We start from the raw sequence: 21520 nt of genomic DNA, 5'->3' as shown, positions 1-21520 counted from the left end.
TACTTTGCAATCTGTTCACGAAAATCCTGCAGACGAAAAACATAAATTATCGGATCTATAAGAGGATGAATCATTGTCAAAGTCTTACAGTAAAAAATCCAGTTAATTATGTGTTCCGAACGTTCATGGAATTCCGCATAAAATTCCATAATAAAACCGGGTGCGTTAGCAATAAGAGTGACGGATATCACTATACTTAGTGTTTTAAGAGCCTTTATCATCAACTGTTCCATCATAGTTTTAGAAGGGTGATTATATTGTCTCATGTATATTCTAACAACGATCGTTACATAAATAACGACGGTACAAATACAAAGAAATGCAATTGGAATAGCACGCATAAATAAAGTTGTCTTGATATCTGACGTACTGGTATCACATGCTGATAAATTGGTTCGAAACAGAAATATTTCAATTACCGTTTGAAGAACTGAGCTTAGATGACAAACAATGCATCCAATAACAACTCCTTTGTTTGATGTTATTCCTCTAATGGCTGTTACTTCTACAGCAAATGTTGCATTGAGACGTTCCAAACAAATTAAAAAACCTTGGAATAGTGCAAATATATATGTGCCAGCTGTTAGGTTTATAACACTAAGACAAGTATACTTGTATGGTTTATTAAGTCCGGTATCAAATTCTGTCAATAGAACGTAAATGTTAGCTTCAATAAGAAAAATGATGTCACTTATGCTCAAATATATAACTAATTTTTCGAATCTCGACTTGCGTAACTTCGACGATTTGTTTAACACCATAAGGGAAATGAAATTTAAAAGCAGAGCGAAAGACGAAACTATTATAAATAGAATACGTGACAAATACATGCCTATATCTTATAAGCAAAGATACACGATGACAATGAATCCAAGTTCTACATATTAAAAAAAAAAAACTGCCCGCACACAGCGTACATTTGTTTTATACCTTTCATTGATGTATTCCTATTGGCTCCCTGGTACCGAAAAGTATGATTATTAACACCTTTTTGAATGGTTATATTATACTTTGATGTAAGTTGATCGTGATTAATTAACCGACGACGGCGATGCAATATCTTTCCACTAACTATACTTAAAATATTATATTTCATTTTATTCTTTTGAGGAAATTATAGTAAATATCATTGTACTACTATTGCTGTTGATCAATATACTCTAATCCAACTTATTTCGCAGTTCATTTTGTTCGCGTTTAGTCATTTCTATTAAATTGAGAATGGACATGGGGGAATGTGTAAAAGACAATGTGACAACAACCTTACCAAAGAACAAAAAACAGCCCACCAACGGGTCCTCAATGCAGTTATGATCTCCAACAACTAGAGGCATTCTTCAGCTTGCAGCTAAACAAAAATGTAAACTAGTTCTCCAAAATATACACAAGAAACTAAATTTAAAAATCCTAAAAGAGGACAGAGGCTCCTGACTTGGGACAAGCGCAAAGCGCGGCTGGTTTTTTTTCTCAACGCGTTTCCCCTAAACCCCTAGCCAATGTAGAAAAAAAACTAAACAAATCAAAAAGACAACATTAAGCATAGTAAAACTTCATTCAAAAGAAGTCCGAGTCCGATGTCAGAATATTTATTCCTTATTAGCAGCGAATTAAATCCTTGATTTTCAAATTTACTTGAAGTAGTTTGAAAAGGAAGGATTTAGTATATCATATTCGCGACGATTTTTAGTAGCATTGTTTTTTGTACTAACGAAAAATAAATCGGTCACGAATATAAGTTAATTAACAGTGAGGGTTTTAAATTTTTGTTGTGTTGTACGTTTTTTGGTTTGTCATGTCATGTCTTGTCTTGTTTGTTCTTGTCTTTTGTTTCAGGTAAGTTTTGTTTTATCAAATACACTTGTCTAATTCGTATCGATCAAGGGTTAAACAGATTTTGAAATATTGTCGTTTTACAAAGACGCTCTACTATTTATAAAGGTTCCATTTGTTATGTTGGGAGTTTACGGTTCTTACTAACATGTGTTGAATTAAACCTTCTCATTAAATCCATTGTATCATAACTATCGTTGACATTTTACAAAATATTAATTTGATTTTTAACTTTTTTCTGAAAAAGAGAGGCGAAAGAAAAGGGGCATTTAAACTCATTAGTTGAAAATAAAATGACAGCGCCATGAGTAAAATTTAAAAAAAAAAGACAAAACCATATCAAACTAAATTAAATTCGACAAAAAAGAATATTTTCATTAAAGAATGAATATCACAAATAGCCAGGAGATACGTAACACGTTTTAATCATCATAAGCCTAATAAAGGTCATTTGGGAATTACGATATGTGTTAGTTCAATGCAGGAAATAACAACTTATTTCACGTGTCTTATGCATCAATTATTTATTTCGAAAATCTTTCATTGTGATAAAAAGATTACCCCATCATTCAAGGGAAAATTTAGCCTTTCTTTCAAGACGATTAATATGATCGAGTTACTTACAACATAATTTGATTTATGTGGTCTGGTGCTAAGGAAAAAGAACTCCTCTGAAATAAAGGGCATTATGACAGCGTAGTCGAGAATACACGAGATACTCATGGATATGTGTACTTTACACATGAAGATCAGTATCTGCTCACCCTTCGGGAGCACCTGAGATCACTCCCTGGTTTTGGAGGTGGTCGTGTTGTTTTGTCTTTAGTTTTAAGGGAATACGATACAGTAGCAGGGGCAGATAATAACGTTTTCAAAACTGTTCGTGTTGTTTTCGCGACGTTGGTAAGCAGAACGTTGTAATTTCGCGATGTTTCTAATAAAAACGTTGACATTTCGCGACGTCGCTTTAAAAAGGTCATATTTCGCGGAATATTCACTGACGTCATTAATTCCGATTGTGCGAATTTCAAAAAAGTACCTGCTAAAAAAGTGGCCATGCCGTTTCTAAAGGACGGAGAAACCCGCCGAAAAGCAGTGAGATTAAAGGAAATACTTGAGATGTACAAAAATAAATCAAATACAATTTTGCATGACGAAATTGAAGAAATGTTAATAGACACAGAAGACAGAACTGACAGTTAACCATGGAAAGACGGAAGACGAATTGTGGAGCTTTTTAGTCTAGTACTGAATAACTGCGAAAACTGCACGGCCCAGCGGAATCTGCTCAATATAGAGAAAGAAAAATTGCAAGGAATTGGGGTCTATCTTACGTTGCTTAAACTGTAAAATGCTGAAAAACATTTTACCAAAACCACAATTCGGAACAAAACTACCTGCAATAGCTAATTATGAGTATTGGTACCTGCTTAACGTCCAGTGGCAAATATTTAATTGCACATTTATGACATCCAAATGTTATTTTAACGAAACTTAAAGAAATGAGAAAACGTATGAACCCGTGATTAATGAGAAAAAATTAACAAAATATATGGCCCGTAGGGTGGCCGAATCGGGTCTGGTGTTGAAATCCATACACAAAAGTCATTTCTACGGCGTGTTGTACAGCTGTGCAATATTTTTCATGACGAGAACTGTTATTTTCATTTATTGATTATAAAGTCGAAGTAGATAATAATACCTTGAATTGAAAAACATCGGAATCAAAATAATAAAGTTTGTGTCTTTTTCTTTCTTTTTTTGTTTTGCATTTGGCAGCCTCCAAATTTTACGGAGAATTTTCATTGTAAGGCCAAAGTAAACAGACTATCAATGATATAACAAAACCGACTGCATGTGCGAGACCCTCATTGGTGGACAAGTTCGTATAACACACATGTTCGTAAATAAAATTGGAAATAAAGAGAGTACTAGTGTCTCATCCTTTTCTTGACTTGAAATTAGCACATAAAAATATTTTAATTGATATTTTAAAAACATATAATATTGTATGTGTATTTAGAAAAACTGTAAATGAAAGTCCGTTAAAAAGATTTCCAAAAAATATATTGGTGTCGTTTTTGGTTTGAAATTTAGAAAAATATAACCCAATAGATACAGAATTGTCACACGTCAGTTATTCTTTTTTTTGTATATGAAACTGGATGTAAAAGACCAAAGACGAAAACACCCGTTCACATGCTGATAAAAGGGCTTGTAATAAAATGGTGTCGTTTGGTATTGTTCATCATATTTGTATTTTGTTCATCGTTTTGTACTTAAATCAGACCGTAAGTTTCCCGTTTGAGTTGTTTTGCATTTGTCATGAAGGGACCCTTTCGTAGCTTACTATGCGGTCATTGTTGAAGGCCGTCCGATGTCCTATAGTTGTTTAGCCATTTGATCTCTGGTTAAGATTTACCTCATAGGTAATCATACCATGTCTTCCTATTTGCATGTCCCTATTGTACTTCAATGTATTGAGAGATAAAAATAGAAGCATCGACAAATGTACACTAATTACAGACAGACAGATCAGAAAGTGTAAACACGTTAAAATTCGTCGTATAGTTAGACGATCGGAGAGACGAACAAAGTGTTTTCAAGGGGGTTTCATTGGGGGGTTCCGATCCCGGATCCCTCTTATTGTTTTGTCAGATTCCCGTATCCCGCTTACACTATGTACGTAAGAAATTCTCATTGTTTTGTGATTTCCCTGGTCCTGCTAGACCTCATTTCCCGTTTTCACGACATAATAATTTGACTTTCACGTGTTACGCTTACAAAAAATCGGCAATCCCGCGTCAAGCTTCGATCCCAATGTGTCCCACATTCAATATAGCTCTTCTTCTAGACAAACAAGTATCACTGTGCTTAAACGGTCGTGGGTAACTTAGATGGAGCCGCCTGGCTTCGGTTAGGAAGTTTGCTCATATATAATTGCAATACCATGAATACAAAAGAAACGTTCAGTAATTAAAAAGTTAAATAAATCTTTTAGGGAAACTCTGAAATATAAAACGATTGCAGCCTGATTTGCCAAAACACTGACGATGTCCGTAACTTCAAAACAACTTGTCCGAAACTTTTTTCCTTACACCAATAGAGAAGTCCGTGATTTCAGCATGATGTCAGTAACTTTCAACGAATCTTTATGCATGGATGTATTTATTTCAAAAAAGAAATGATAAATAACAAAAATACCGAACTCTTCGGAATATTCAAACGGGAAGTTCTTAATGGAATGGTAGAGCCAAAAGCACAATTTAACACACCAAACAAATGGAAAACAACGGTCATATTCCTCCATTGGTACAGACATTAAAAAGTAAAATGACAAAAATACTGAACTCTGAAGAAAATTCAAAAAGGAAAGATCTTTATCAAATGGAAAAATCCAAAGTTCAACCAAATGGATAACAACTGCGATTTTTCTGACTTGGTACAGGTATTTTCTTATGTGAAATTTGTACGGCAAAATTAATGTATCTTACATTCATTCTACTGGCTTTATAGATTGTTAACTGTTTTAGTTTTAGATGATAAATCATGACATGCAGGTTATCAAAATACGTCGGGACCTTTTAAAGTCCTGTTGACTATACGGTATCGGTTTTGTCATTGTTGAAGGTAATACTGTTGTCAATTTATAGTATCACCTCTCTTAATTTATAGTTGGTTCACATGTTGTCATGTCAATAATGTTGTCTATCCTCTTACAGTACATGAAGTAATTTAGAACTAATGTTGGACGGAGATGCACCTTTATACTTCTATCTGATTTTCTTTTTTGCCGTACATCTAACAAAGCAATCTGCTAGAATCCTTTTTTCAAGTCTTTTTTCTTATTATGAAAAGTATCCTGTCCAAATTTCGTTTCGTAAATATTTAGCACAAATGTTTTTCAATTTTATGATTAACCATCTTATAAATTTTAATGATAAGTATCCACACTTTGAAAAACACCAGCATATACTTGACAGCGAACTCGTGTACGGCGGGAATGATTGCACGACGTTGTTGCGATTAAAACTGAATTTAACGTAATTAAGCGCCATATTGACAGACGTCGTAAAAAAAAAAGGTTTATGACTTTTATTGAAAAAACAAGCACATGGACCCCATTTTTTTTTCTTTTGCAATCAATCAAGTACTTTTTCAAGAATACTCCGCCAAAATTTCAGGAAAAAAACAACGATCAAGTTTTTTCTGCACTTCCGAAAAGACGCAAAAATATTGTCAATTTCTTTATTTCGGATATAGCACTCTAAATCCGGAAAATGATGATTTGATTTAACCTTAAACTTATTTCAGCATGTTGATGCCATGGATCAAGGGAATATATTTAACACTAAACCCGGTGAAGTTATGACTTGTCGTTCAAAAGTATCGTAACTTTCTTTAAAAGTCATAATTTATGAAATTTCAGGGATTTTCTTCCAAATATGCAAATTTCAAACCAAATTATCTCAAAAAGTAAGTCATGAAGGTACTTTTTTCTTTGCATATTTGAAAAGTACATATTGAAATTGACCTTCTATCAAAATTTTAAGAAAAAATCAACGAGGGCTCTCTACTGTATCGTATGCACTTAAGTGTTGTGTCTTGTGTACTTTTGTGTGTGTTTTTTTTTAGCCATGTCGTTGCCCATTTATTTTTGATCAATACGTTTGCATATGCCTCTGGTATATATTGCCCCTCATTTAAGCTGGGGTCACACATTCACGATTTTTACTGCCGTCCTTGACGGGACCATTTCCGAGTAAAATTTGTCAAAAGTCTGATCAAGATCCTGTTAATCGTGAATGGAAATTCAAACTTTAATTAAAATTTGTAAAACAAATAAAATAATCACTAGTCTACAACAATCAGAAAGTCTTCAGGAAGCGTCGATATTCAACCGTTTCAAAGCGAATTTATCCCGATATTCGCGTTTTCAATCCGCTTCTATTTCATTTTGTATCTTTCGCCAGGTAAAATTCGACCGAGTCTGTCACGACTGCGTCCAGATTCTTCCGAATGTTATCCGACAGAGATCAGACTGTGACCAGACGGTGAACCGACGCTGACGGAAGTTATCCGATCGAAAACTGTCGGATTACTCGAGATGATCAGGTATTGTCGGAACGTAATTCTAACACGGCCCGCTCTATTGCATTACAAACGTCTTTGTCTGGTCTCAGTCGTATTGTATTCTGTCATTGTCGGGACTCTGACGTTGGTATCATTGACGAATTTCGTATTAATAACGGGCCTGTTCCGGAACGGTTTCGGCAAAAAACGGTTCGCAATTGACAAGATCTGGATACAATCTGGACTCAATCAGCAGAAAAACAGCAATGATTAATTTCTCCAGATCATTCCCGTTCAACAGGACTCCGTCCAGAATACACATACCATTGTTAGGATTTTGATCCGATACATCAGAATTTGCACGACGCAGGCACGATTGTAATCCGACTAGACAAAATCGGCTGAGTTTCCCCGAATGTTATGGGACGCACTTAACTGTCGGGGTGCTTGGCCGAACTATTCGGACTTTTCCCGACCCGTAGGAATCTGTTACGAACTTAAACGACTGCGTTCAGACAATGATAGGACATTCCAGATTACTGAGGATAGTAATCCGACTTTTACACTTTTCGTGTCGTATCGCTGTCTGATCTCAAACGGGAGCAATAATCGGCAATGTGTGAACCCCGCATTACATTTAATCTCATGCTTCTTTAAAGGTTATGACCAGATTTGATTGATGAATATTGAGCATAATGCCAGTAATTATTCTCATCGTTATTGAATAACTCTATCTTTTGATTAACGTGTATGAGTTATTTTAAAGTCTGTTAGTAAGCAAAATCACAGTTAAAGAGCAATGCAATTCTATCATATAATTGTTTTAGAAACTTAAATACCACAATTACGATATTAATATTTCTGGTTGGTTTCATAACAAACGAATAATCATTAGAGATAATAGGCTGATAATCCAGTTCATCAAACCAGTTACATGAACAATGCACCTCTATCATACAATTATTTAGATTCTTTCATAATCATAATTACAATTTTAATATTCCAATTTTGTTTAATAAAATGTCCGTCATTATAGATGATCAGCTGATATTTAATACTAAAAATACAATAATTCCGATATTGACGTACTGTACGCGTTAAAGTGCTTTAATACACAACGCATGCATCATTATTAGTATTTCACATGATTTCATATATTACAACAACTTGATTATGCTTTTAATCATATACATTTACACACTATTGTTTTTTTTAATTGTTAATTCAACTCACAAAAACAATAAGACTTACAAAAAAAATAACAATCAAATAATGATGCATGATTATTGTTCGTATAACGTAAATTTGTACTTTAAAGATCCCGTCAGTATGATGTTGGTCTATTATATGTCATTATAATATATTTCTATTATGAATTACTATATGCTTTAAACAACAAACGTCAAAATCATTCAATCGCGTAGTGGAATTAACTTTTTTTGAATTCTCATAAATTCTATCTATAACTTTTGGACTAGTTTAAATCTCAGTCTATTTCTGTAATTTATTCTTACATAATTTTGATTTTTTAACCCTGTATGCTTACATTGCCTATGTAAATTTTAAAATTGTTTGTATGCACATTGAACGACAAATTTATGTGACGTTTAGAAAACCTCTGACGTCAGAAACTCAAATCAATCAATGTGTTCGTAGATAGTATGTGTTTTTGTGTTCTGTTAAATTGTTTCTTTTAAAATTGTTATACGATGATGACTGATGTACCCATATTTTGACTATTTTATCTATTGTGTCTGTTTATTTAACGCATCAATGTAAATATAACGGATTTTGATGAGACTGTCATTAAAGTGATAGGGTTAGCTCTATAGAACCAGGTTTAATCCACCATTTTCTACATTTGAAAATGCCTGTGCCAAGTCAGGAATATGATAGTTCTTGTCCATTCGTTTTTGATGCGTTTTGTTATTTGATTTTGCCATGTGATTATGGACTTTCCGAATTGATTTTCCTCTAAGTTCTGTATTTTTGTTGTTGAGTATGACGAATATGTACTTGTGTTCACTCTTCGTTAGTGTATGTAGATTTGATATTGTTATTTTCTCATCAGAAGACCAGTCTGTCATCTTACCAATTAAGATGCATGTGTTTACCAGAAGACCAGTCTGTCATCTTACCAGTTAAGATGCATGTGTTTACCAGAAGACCAGTCTGTCATCTTACCAGTTAAGATGCATGTGTTTACCACATTGTAGATTTGATTCAAAATGGCTAACGCATGTTGAATACATCATTGATACGTAAAAACGTGTTCCGAAACGTGCAAACCTGAGTTTTTTTTTTCTTTCCTGATTAATGTTACTTATGCATGGTTTGTATTTGCTGGAAAGAAAAGATAATATGCATGTCAATTTGCCTGTACGAAGTCAGTTACTTCTGTTGTTAACGGATGTCTGATTTTGTATTCTTCTCTTTATGAAAAAAAACTAATTTCAGTTTATTGGACAAATACCTGAGTATTGCTGATAACTACGTGGCGTCGAACCAGATGCCTTGTGCAGATATATACTATCTCTATCTGCACGTAAAAATGTATTGTACAAACTCTGTGAGGTGACAAGTGGCAAAGTAAACACATGTCTGTTTGTGTTCAATAGTTACACATTTTACTATGACATTCAATATTACCCACCTTCATACCGGATGTCAACTTTTACGGCACATGCAAACTGTATTTATTGTTAATTTGTTCTCGTCTTAAAATATAAAAGAAATATTTGTTACCTTACGCTAAAAAAACACAAACCACTCAATAACTAATAAACATGATAAACACCGAATGCGTTACACGTGTTACATAAATATAATATGTATAAGAAACCGTAGGCATCCTATTTGAGAATGTGCTATGTTTAATTGATGCACAACTTATGAACTTACTAAACAATACTTATTACACGACGCTTGAATAACCTTTTAATTTACAAATTTGATCTAAAGAAATTCAAAATCCATTTCTTGAATAACTCCGACGAATAAGCTAATTATCCTCAATACATTTAAGTTTAATTTCGATACTGTATTGACACAGTTCAGATCTTTTTTTAAACAGGTCAAGGTCAGCTCTATTGATTATATAACTAAATTAGGATTACATCCAAAATTAAGATCCTATTCCGAATCGTTTGGCATTTAATATGATGGTATACTATAGTAAGTAAAAATCTGCTTATGCATTGTGCACGTTCTACTATGAAGTAATTATACTCAAATTGGTTATAAAAATGTGGAACTTTTATTTATTACTTTTGGGGTTTCTTAATGTGAACAGCGATATACTTGTGAAGCAACCACTTAGTTTCACACACACCGTTAACAGTGGTATCATTAACACACTATGTGACGACGGACTCCTCATTGTCTATAACCTAACATCTACACTACAATGTGCTTAATTTTGTGCTCTAAATGACAACTGTGTTTTGTTTTTTGTCAACAGCGATGGACATTGTCCGATAAACGGTGTTATAATTCACGATTCTACACCCTGTGCCAGCTATTAAAACACCTTGTATTATGTGTCGAAGAGCGAATTTTACAACTTGTATTTTTTTCTTCTAAAAGTCTTTTTTATTTGAGTGTAAAGAATAATTAGTGTGTCACTTGCTGTAAAATAAGTGTGTTCTGATAATGACATTTAGTTGACAACATGAATAAATACCCCACAGTTTACAAAAAGAAAAAAATCCACCATCATGTTAAACAATTCAAACGATGTCTTCGTTAACAATGTGACAAACTTATTTTACGATTGACGAGTAAGCCATGACATCACAACTGGCCCCCACGTTATCATCAATGTTTGATGTATTTTGTTTTCAATATTGATACTTTCAACTGACTTCTCAAATAAACCTGCAGTGGTTTCATATATGTTTTAATCATAATTATCTTTGGCTCAGAATATAAAACAAGATAAATAAAACTTTTATTTTGGCCGAAAATTATTGTACAAGTTCATTAGTTTAAACATATTTTATTGTTCTAAACAAATGGATTAGACACAAGTTTTCCAACTTAGTTCCGTCTTCTCCATAATATACATGAATATACATTATATTTATATAGCACATTACATAAATTTGTGTTTTCCTAATAAGCATGAAGGCATGAAAAATAATTAAATAAATCACAACTATTGTTATTATAATATTTATACACAAAGAATAATAGAACAACTGGCGCACACGTTATCATCAATGTTATAGTTTTTAATTCTAAAAACGCATAATTAAATGCGAAGTTCGTTTTCTTCGACATTTCGTAATTCTCTACTATCTATAGTATATGTTCAGTGAGTACTTCTTAGTAACTTTGTAATCATTATTAGATATATTTCCGACTAGTTACCCTCCCACCCATCCCTAATGTTTAATTATTGTACTTGTGAGTTTAATATTGACAGATTTAATTGCGCGGTTTATTTTTGTAGGGCCCGCAGTTGTGTATACTCTATGTCATGTATGTGTATAAATTATTTGTTAAATGAACTTGTACAATAATTTTCGGCCAAAATAAAAGTTTTATTTATCTTGTTTTATATTCTGAGCCAAAGATAATTATGATTAAAACTACAAATTTATATATGAAACCACTACAGGTTTATTTTAGAAGTCAGTTGAAAGTATCAACTACAAATCTGTCAATATTAAACTCACAAGTACAATAATTAAACATTAGGGATGGGTGGGAGGGTAACTAATCGGAAATATATCTAATAATGATATACCCCAGCAAAGTCATCTAAATAGTTTATGATATCAAACCCTAAAGATCTATAAATATAAGCAATAGTATGGAACGCCGTAACTGCCTTATGGTACTTCATTCTTTATCATGATGAGGTTTTTCTCTATTATGATGAGCTTTTTCTCTATTATGATGAGCTTTTTCTCTATTATGACGAGCTTTTTCTTTATTATGATGAGCTTTTTCTCTATTATGATGAGCTTTTTCTTTATTATGATGAGCTTTTTCTTTATTATGATGAGCTTTTTCTTTATGATAGTTTTTCTCTATTATGATGAGCTGTTATACGGGAATCATGTGAAATTTAGAGATTTAAGATCAAACTCAAAGAAAAATGGCAGAATAAAAAATGTTGAAAGTTTTTCGGAATGTTGGCTTGCTCTGTGTGCGGGAAATGTTTGATAAAGAAAAAATAACACCAAATTTTGTCAGCATGCTTTCAAACCATGAACTGGAATATATAGAAGTTACCATTCTAGCGCATATGATTACACTGCGAAGGAATGCATCAAGTATGTAAACATACAACCTGTGAAAACTGATAGTTTGGATGACCATTAAAATACCATGTCGACAAAAATGTGCTAGAATCGTTGTTGGATTGTTACCTGAAGATATCGGACATTAGAAATCTCTTACAATTTTCTTCGGATGGCTCATTTTGAACTACAGAAAAGAAATTTTTGTTATAGGCGGATCCAACGAACCCCCCTCCCCCATTTCGTGAAAAAAATTTAGTTGATCATATAGGGAATAACTGAAGCATGACTGGAGAGACACATTTATACCGCGCTGAAGTACGTCTATTATTCATAGTTCATTATTCATTATTCAATAATGAATAATGAAATAGTTCACTATTCATTATTCAATATTAAAAAATGAATAATGAAGAATGAAATAGTTTATGTTTCATTATTCAAATAGAAGCAGTGAATAGTGAAAAACATTTAAAAAAAAATTGACCGTGACACTATAGAATAAGGAAATGGATATTTTGAATTATGGAATAAACTGCTGCGACCCTTTAGCCCCTAATTATAGATAAACCTTATACCTCATTCGAAAGCTTATTACGAGAGGAACAAAATGTATATAGTCAACATGTTCCGCAACGCATATTAGCTATTTCTTAACTTTCACGCGTATTTCGACATTTAAGTCCTCTAATATACATTTTGTTCCTCTCGTTACAAGCTTTCGAATTAGGTATAAAGTTTATCTATAATTAGGGACAAAATGGTGGCAGCAGTCCATTCCAATATTCAAAATATCCATTGCATTATATGGCTATTTCCTAATTTTCACGCGTATTTCGATATTTAAGAGGTCTAATATGCATTGCGGAGCATGTTGACTATATACATTTTGTTCCTCTCGTTATAAGCTCCCGAATGAGTTTATCTATAATTAGGGGCTAAAGGGTCGCAGCAGTCCATTCCATTATTCAAAATTGGCTATTTCTGACTTTTCACGCGAATTTCGACATTTCAGTCCTCTACTATGCGTTGCAGAACATGTTGACTATATACATCTTGTTCCTCCCGTTATAGCTTTCGAATGAGGTATAAGGTTTATCTATAATTAGGGGCTAAAGGGCCGCAGCAGTTTATTCCATAATTCAAAATATCCATTTCCTTATTCTAAATTGGCTAACATGTTTAACCCATTTACATTATTTATGTATGTCTGTCCCGAGTCAGGAGTCTGTAATTTAGTGGTTGTCGTTTGTTTATGTGTTACATATTTTTTTTTCGTTCATTTTTTGAAATAAATAAGGCTTTTAGTTGTCTTGTTTGAATTGTTTTACATTGCCTTATTGGGGCCTTTTATAGCTGACTATGCGGTATGGGCTTTGCTCGTTGTTGTAGACTGTACGTTGAGCTATAGTTGTTGATGTCTGTGTCATTTTGGTCTTTTGTGGATGTTTGTTTCACTGGCAATGATACCACATCTTCTTTTTTTTATATTTCCTCATTTTTTATGCATATTGTGGCGTTTAGGTCGTCCGTAAACCCTCTTATGGTCATTGCGAATCAAAATATAGCTATAGTGTCAATGTCATTTTTTTTCATTTTTTTTTTCACTATTCACCGCTTCAATTTGAATAATGAAACATAAACCATTTCATTATTCATTATTCATTTTTTAATATTGAATAGTGAATAATGAACTATTTCATTATTCATTATTGAATAATGAATAATGAACTATGAATAATGGACGTACTTCAGCCTGGTCACATTTATACAGAATGTGGCGCTGTTAAGCATGTTAGCGGGATCCCAACCCTCCCCTAACACTCACGGGTACAACATAAGAACGAACTATAAAATAAGAAGTTGAAAAGGCTGAACTCATCAGATGGATAAAAATACAAATAGTACAAATATACAAGCGGACATGATCGGACACTTGTACATCCTAACAACAAAAAGACAAAAAAACGAATAAATAAAGTCATGCATTTAGGAGTAAATTATCAATCAGTACATTTCAAACATCGAATTGATTTAGTGCAAAGACGTCAATAAAAAGTCGGAGAAAAACCTGACCTTGTGCTTTGCTAAGATACAGGACTCGACATATTGCAGATCGATGAATGTGTATATATGTATATAAAAGAAAATAACCTTTTACCACCCTCATAAAACTAGTATTTAGTTTGCTTTAAATTTGACTGATAACAAAATCAATATCAATATCAATAAAACAATATTCAAAGATCTCATTACAGTGCTGAATTGGTAACCTTTTAGAATGAGTTTATCTAAATGATTAATAAGTTTACCAGGATCGTTTGACAATTTCCGTGCGATAAACAACATTTCTGTAAAAAAAAATTATGTGCTACATGTATCCCATTTGAAATAAGTTTTAAGGTACAACCTAATCTTTATATCTATATATGGAAGAATTAAGTAAAGGTTTTAAGTATTTGTGGTAACGAAATTCCTAACTTATGCATAGTCGTAAGAAGCATAGCTGGTGGCAAAAGTGAGAAGCTGTGTAATCATATGCGCTGGAATGGTAAGTCATAGACATTCCAGTTCATGTTTGAAAGCGTGCTGACAATATTTATAGTGTTATTTTTTCTTTATCAAACATTTCCCGCACACAGAGCAAGGCAATATTCCGAAGAACTTTCAACGTTTCTGATTCTGTCATTTTTCTTTGAGTTTGATCTTAAATCTCTAAATTTCCCATGATTCCCTTATAACGATTCATCATAATAGAGAAAAACTATCATGAAGAAAAACCTCATCATAATAGAGAAAAAGCTCATCATGATAAAGAAAAAGCTCATCATAATAAAGAAAAAGCTCATCATAATAAAGAAAAAGCTTATCATAATAAAGAAAAAGCTTATCATAATAGAGAAAAAGCTCATCATAATAAAGAAAAAGCTCATCATAATAAAGAAAAAGCTCATCATAATAAAGAAAAAGCTCATCATAATAGAGAAAAAGCTCATCATAATAAAGAAAAAGCTCATCATAATAAAGAAAAAGCTCATCATAATAGAGAAAAAGCTCATCATAATAAAGAGATACCTCATCTTGATAAAGAATGAAGTACCATAAGGCAGTTACGGCGTTCCATACAATAGCGTTTGTCAATCTTTAACATATTTGTGCAGCTGATCTTAAGCCCATAGACAGCACAATATAAAAAAATATATGTCCATTCCAAGCAAATCATACTAAAAAGGTATCTCCAATATCAATTGGAATTTGTCTGTAAGCCCGGGCAAGATCCCGTTTGAAAAGATGAGATCCACTTCCCTTTTTCTTTATTAACAAAACTAAATCATCTACTCTTGGGTATGTTAAAGAAACTGGTTCACCTAAATAATTATCTTTATCTATAAATTCATTTACACCAGTTCCACCAGCCGAACTTAAGTCTAGAATGATCCTTCTTTCCGTTGAATCCTTTTTAGGAACCGTATTCAATGGAGATAAACTAATACCATGATCAAATGGATTCACATGGATTCACATGAAAAGGGCCAACAATTGCCCCCTTAGTAAGCTCTTTTACCAAATATTTCTCCATATCATTGGGAAACTCTACTGCCCCACGATGATTTTTAACTTGTAACACCTCTTTTTGAACCTTAAAATCTCGTAATAAACTCATAGATTCCTTTTTTCGGTGAAATCCAATTGGAAATCCAAATTCTAACAATTTACAAATTTCTCTGCCGAATAATCACTAAGCATCAATATAAAATAATCCACATTTATTTTTGAAAGTGTTTTTATTTTACAGTCTTCAAAATTCAATTTTGACGATTTAAAAACTAAATCGTGATCATGTAAAAGCTTGTCAGTTTTCAAAACATCATATTTACCGTCATATACTAATTTACAAAGATCGTTTTTACAAGCTTCAGAACTATCGTTCTCTTTTTTATTACCACTGTTATTAGATAAACATTTCATATAAGAGTTATCTCTCTTCAAGCTGTCTTTCATGTATTGAGGATAAAAAATCTACACTAGGGGGAACAAGAAAAATGTAGCTGGATGCTAAGGTAAGTTGTTATTTGTTTACACTAGGGGGCAAACGAAAAATGTGGCTAGATGCTAAGGTAAGATTTGTATTGATAAGATGTATCTCAAGGCATGAATGACACGACGAATAGAATTAAGTTTTCATCATATTATGAATTTGTGCTTGACCTTACGGAGCACCTACCATAATTCTAGTTTTGACTTGGTTAGTTTTATTCTTAAGTTTGTGGTTTGTGATAAGGCAATTTTAAACTCTCAAGTAATTAGAAATTAAACTAACAACACCACACCTTAACCAAAAAACGTCCAAAGATTAACAAGTTAATTCGCAGCAGGGTGTTGCTTATGAAAGTGCACATTCAGGAATCGATCCAAGTATGCTGCTGTCACATTCTAGAAAAAAGACGACTCATTGTGGTCAATTTGGAACATATCATTCGTCGTCTGTTAACATGTACAACATAACAGTCTGCCTAAACGTGTTTGCCTTCATATGACTACGATTTCATCAATTGAAAACATAGGTTTAATAGTGTAGTGTATACAGTAATCATATTTAAATAAAATCATTGTAGGAAATGCAAGCTCTAAAATGTCATAACAATGTAACTTTGATATCTTACGCATCTTGAGCATATTAAAATAAATAAACGGAAGTTGTAACAGGGGGTAGGGTCGACAATTATATTAAGCGATAAAGCTGATATTTGAACTTTTCCAAGTTGAACTTATGTATAATTTATAAGAACGCGCAATGAATTATATGCTTCAATTTAGCCTCAGCTTAGTTAGTTCGTGTTGCATAGTATAATTATCCTACTAGTTTTTTAATTGTTTGTCCATGCTTTGTCTAATCGGCAATTACCAATTATGAAATGAAATGAAAAACGATTTTTTCTAGACTGATTAGCAGCCTTACATAAATATTTACTCTGTATCAATACTAGGACATGAATGAATAGAATATAACAAATATATACAAATATCCAAATAATTATGTTTTGCTTGTGTGATCAATACTAAGTTAACTTGTAATATTAATTAGAAAACTATTTCAAAATCTCTGTGTTTCTTGAAATTAACTATACAAATTAAACAATGAGGTGATAATTGCTTATTTTGTAAAAACAAAGGACACCCAGCAATCATTGTAATTTTTACTATGTAGTAGTTTATGTACAATTGTAAAATTAAACATTTGGTATTCAGATATATTCGATTGATACTGGCATTCACGAAGGACACATATATTGTATTATTAGAACACGAACAATGACCATCGGCAACTGTATCATTTTTATCAACAAAGACAGACATTTAAAAAAATATTCTGCCAAACAATATAAAGTAGCTGACGTTACATATAAATTTACGTAGGATCTGAACAGACCATCAACATGAGTTTAGTTCGATTGAGGATGTCAAGGTCAAAGTTCACGTAAACATGTAACAGGATTGGTTTAAAAATGTATGTTGGTAGCTGTCTTTTCGTCATTCATATAGAACAAACCGAATACTTTTCTATAATCTGGTTTCATGAACATACAATGCAGTCCTTGAATGTGTTGCAGGAACACTTTGTTAAGTTAGGAAGACTGATAAACAAACTTGAAATGCACACTTTGGGAAAGTTTCAATGTTTTATGTTTTTTTTTCAAAACTTACACAAGAAACATAATGTCAACAGTGGGAGTTTCACAATTTATCGATTTGTCCTTAAAATTACTTCTTTAAAATGTGTTTCTCTTGAATCTATGCTTTTCGCGTTTGAATTGTTTTACATTGTCTTATCGGGGCCTTGTATAGCTGACTATGCGGTCTGTACTTTGCTCATTGTTGAAGGTCGTACGGTGACCTATAGTTGTTAATGTTTGTGTCTTTTTGGTCTTCTGTGGATAGTTGTCTCATTTGGAAACATACCACATCTTCTTTTTGTATATGAACTTATCAATGATATCTGGCTAATTATTTTGAGAACCATTTTGTACCAAGGTGTTGTCAGTTTATTTTCGATTTATGAGTTTGGCTGTCTCTTTGGTATCTTTTGTTCCTCTTTTACTACATTTGATATATGGTTGATTTTGTAATTTATATAAGTTTTTCATAAAACGTACAATTTTGTTGAACTCAGTAAAAATAGGTTACGTAGAAGATTATCCCTCCACATTTGTCTTTAAGGAGTTAATACCACTACTACTAAGATGATTGTTTTTCCATATGTCAAGCCTAGAACGCTTTTGTTGTGGCTTGATATCTCAGAATTCCAAAACTTATATCCCATTGAGCTAGAGATAAAGGATACAACAAGTATAGATACTGTTGCATCTTAACTTGACTCACATCTGGAACTTAAAATCGAGGGTCAGTTCAAAACAAAACTTTACGACAACAAACACGGTGTATATTCAGAAAGCTTGCTTCCGAATTTATCGAAAGTAACGGTTCCGATTCCGGAACTGCTAAACTTTCCGATTTTGTACAAAAAAACTAAAAAGAGGGTAGACAGGTAAGTTCGTACAATTATTAAAAAAACAAAGAAATATAAATTTCTTTAATAAAACCATGACGGAACAAAACAAATATACCGGTTTCATGATCTATTCTCTCTTATCATTTATATGTTTATAATTATGAATTAACTGTTAACAAAACTTAGAATTTTTTGAAACTAAGGCTTTTCTTTTTTAGACGAAATGCGCCTCTGACGTAAAGATTTCGCTTACAGAAGAACTGCGTTTTCTTGTTAAATGGACTCTACGGTCAAACATATCTAATTTCAAATTATTATCCACATTAATTTAACTATCTTGGGGCAGTTTTATCTTTATAAAGTTGATATATCATTTTGATACAAACTAAAAAATAACATATGATAGTTTTGTGTTCATTTACCGTTTTTTCCGAAAAATTGGAAAGCAATCGTTTCCCAGAATGACACTAAAGCTAAACAATCTGAAAGTCAGCGTTTCTGGGATTGTTTTCAAAGAGCATAACATATTATATGGTTAGATTAAATGAATTTCCAGAAACGGATGAGTATTAATGAAAGGAAAGTCAATAGTTTGTTTACAACCCAAGTTAATTTTAAACGTGTTCATTTCCTCATTTATGGAGGACCACAATGAAGATATCAAACCAAGAGTTTCCAATGGTGAAGTTAAAATCATTTCTTCGTTAATTTTACGGACCCTTAAGCGAGTTGTTTGAATGTTCCAGAATATCCGTTTCACAGATGGTATTGGATATCTTCCTTATGTCGTAACTACAATCCCGTTCCTTTTATTCACGAATATGACCGACCAAACTAGACTTTTTACCGAGTTTGTAATAACATAAGTAATACAGACGAATGCCATATCTCGATCAAGATCTGCTTACCTGAGATTACCCCCATTTCTTGTGGAGTTCGTGTTAGTTAATCTTTAAATTTCTGTGTTGTGTCTTGTGTAGTATTATAAGTCCGTTTGTTTGAGTTTTTTTATTATCCATGTTGTTATCAGATTGTTTTCGATCTATGATTTCGAATGTCTGTCTGGTATATGTCGCCACTCTAAGACTATAAGTGTATTTCTTGCAATTGCACGGGATCATGTTAATATTAAATAAACAAGTTGAATTCACTTTTTTATTTTTTTATTTGAGTTTTTGAACAGGCCTTAAGTTAAGATTCGCATTTTCTAGCTAATGTTTTGTATTGTTTTAAGTATTCTTCATCTCGATTAAATTGGTCACCATTCATCAAATAAATCTACTAAATTTGCTAATAATAACACCACATATCTAAAGATTAAAAACCTTTCAGATTGTTTTATTTCAAAGCATCAAACATGAAGTTTGAATTTACAGTAATTATTAACAACAACATATAAACAATACACATATTTATATTGATTTAATTTCACGTAAACATGACACGTAGAGTTTTGATACTACATCTACTGAGTGCCACTGAATTGAATTTTAGTATACAGTCGTTTAGGTTGTTAAGAAAAACAAGTTTTTTTTTTTTTTAAATCCGTCCTGAAATAGAAAAAATCTACTAACTATGGTCCACTATTTTGGCTGAAACATGCAGACAGTTGCCAAATGCATTTACAGAAACTCTTGGTTTGATATCTTCATTGTGGTCCTCCATAAAGGAGGAAATGAACTGATATAACTGCAATTTGGTAAACTGTTTTAGTCATTGCTATTGTGATACCCCAAAGGTCACTGGATAAGCACAGTAAAATCAGATTTGATTGATAAAGTTTGAACCTTGATTTTATATCAAAGTTTTTATTAACCATAGGATGTTGAGAATGTATAATAATTACACAATGTTGTATGAAAACAAATTAAAAATTTTCTGCTTGAGATTAAAACACAAAATTTCACATCATAGGTCGCAGTTCTATCATTAACGGTGAGTTAAAATAAAAAAATAAAAAATATAATAATTAAATGGTGTAGAAAAAATCACACAAGAACATATGTATGACCTGTTATATGTACAGAACGATAAACGAAAACAATATGATATAACAATAAATCATTAAAATACTGAACTCAAAACGAAAAGTCCTTATTCAAATGGCAAAATCAATTGATAAAACACATCAAACGAAAGGACAACAACTGTCTTATTCCTTACTCTGTACAGGCATTTTCAAAAGTAGAAAATTGTGGATTAAATCAGGTTTCATAGCGTTAAACCTCTCACGTGTATGACAGCCGCATACAATAATGGGTGATCAAAACAGTCTAAATATTTTTTATGTAAAATAGTCAGTATATGGTTACAGCAGTCATCAATATCAGAACAAACAAAATATACCTCATTTCGATGCAACCACTGACTTAAAGGTTCCTATAGCTAGCTTGTAACATGGACATACTACTGCGAAGGGCTTAAACATGTTTTCTGACATCTAGTCTTTCCCTTACATAGGATGAATGTTTAAAAGTACCACATAAGGACACACTATAAATATAAATTAAAAAGGACCTAGCCCACAATATAGATGCAAGCCACATTAAAACTTATAAAAACACAGGATACGGAGAGAAAAAACCTAAGACGTTTGTCAGTAATGAATTTTTAAATGCTGAGTCAAGCAAACTCGAGTAGAAAGTGGTGAAATAAACTTTGTTTGGTAGCAAGCCAAAACTCTCTTTTGTGTGACAGTCGTAAAAAATCTACTGTATTAACAACGATATGTACACAAAACAAACAGACATAATAAGAAATAGGTAAACATCATGTAAAAAAAACCAGCAGTCTACATTATGTCATTATCTGATACCCTATAAAAAACAAATAAATATATAAACAAACATTTACAATG

Source organism: Mytilus trossulus, unplaced genomic scaffold (assembly GCF_036588685.1).
Source record: "Mytilus trossulus isolate FHL-02 unplaced genomic scaffold, PNRI_Mtr1.1.1.hap1 h1tg000210l__unscaffolded, whole genome shotgun sequence".
In the NCBI taxonomy this organism is placed as follows: Eukaryota; Metazoa; Mollusca; class Bivalvia; order Mytilida; family Mytilidae; genus Mytilus; species Mytilus trossulus.
Note: the sequence above shows the minus strand (reverse complement) of the source record.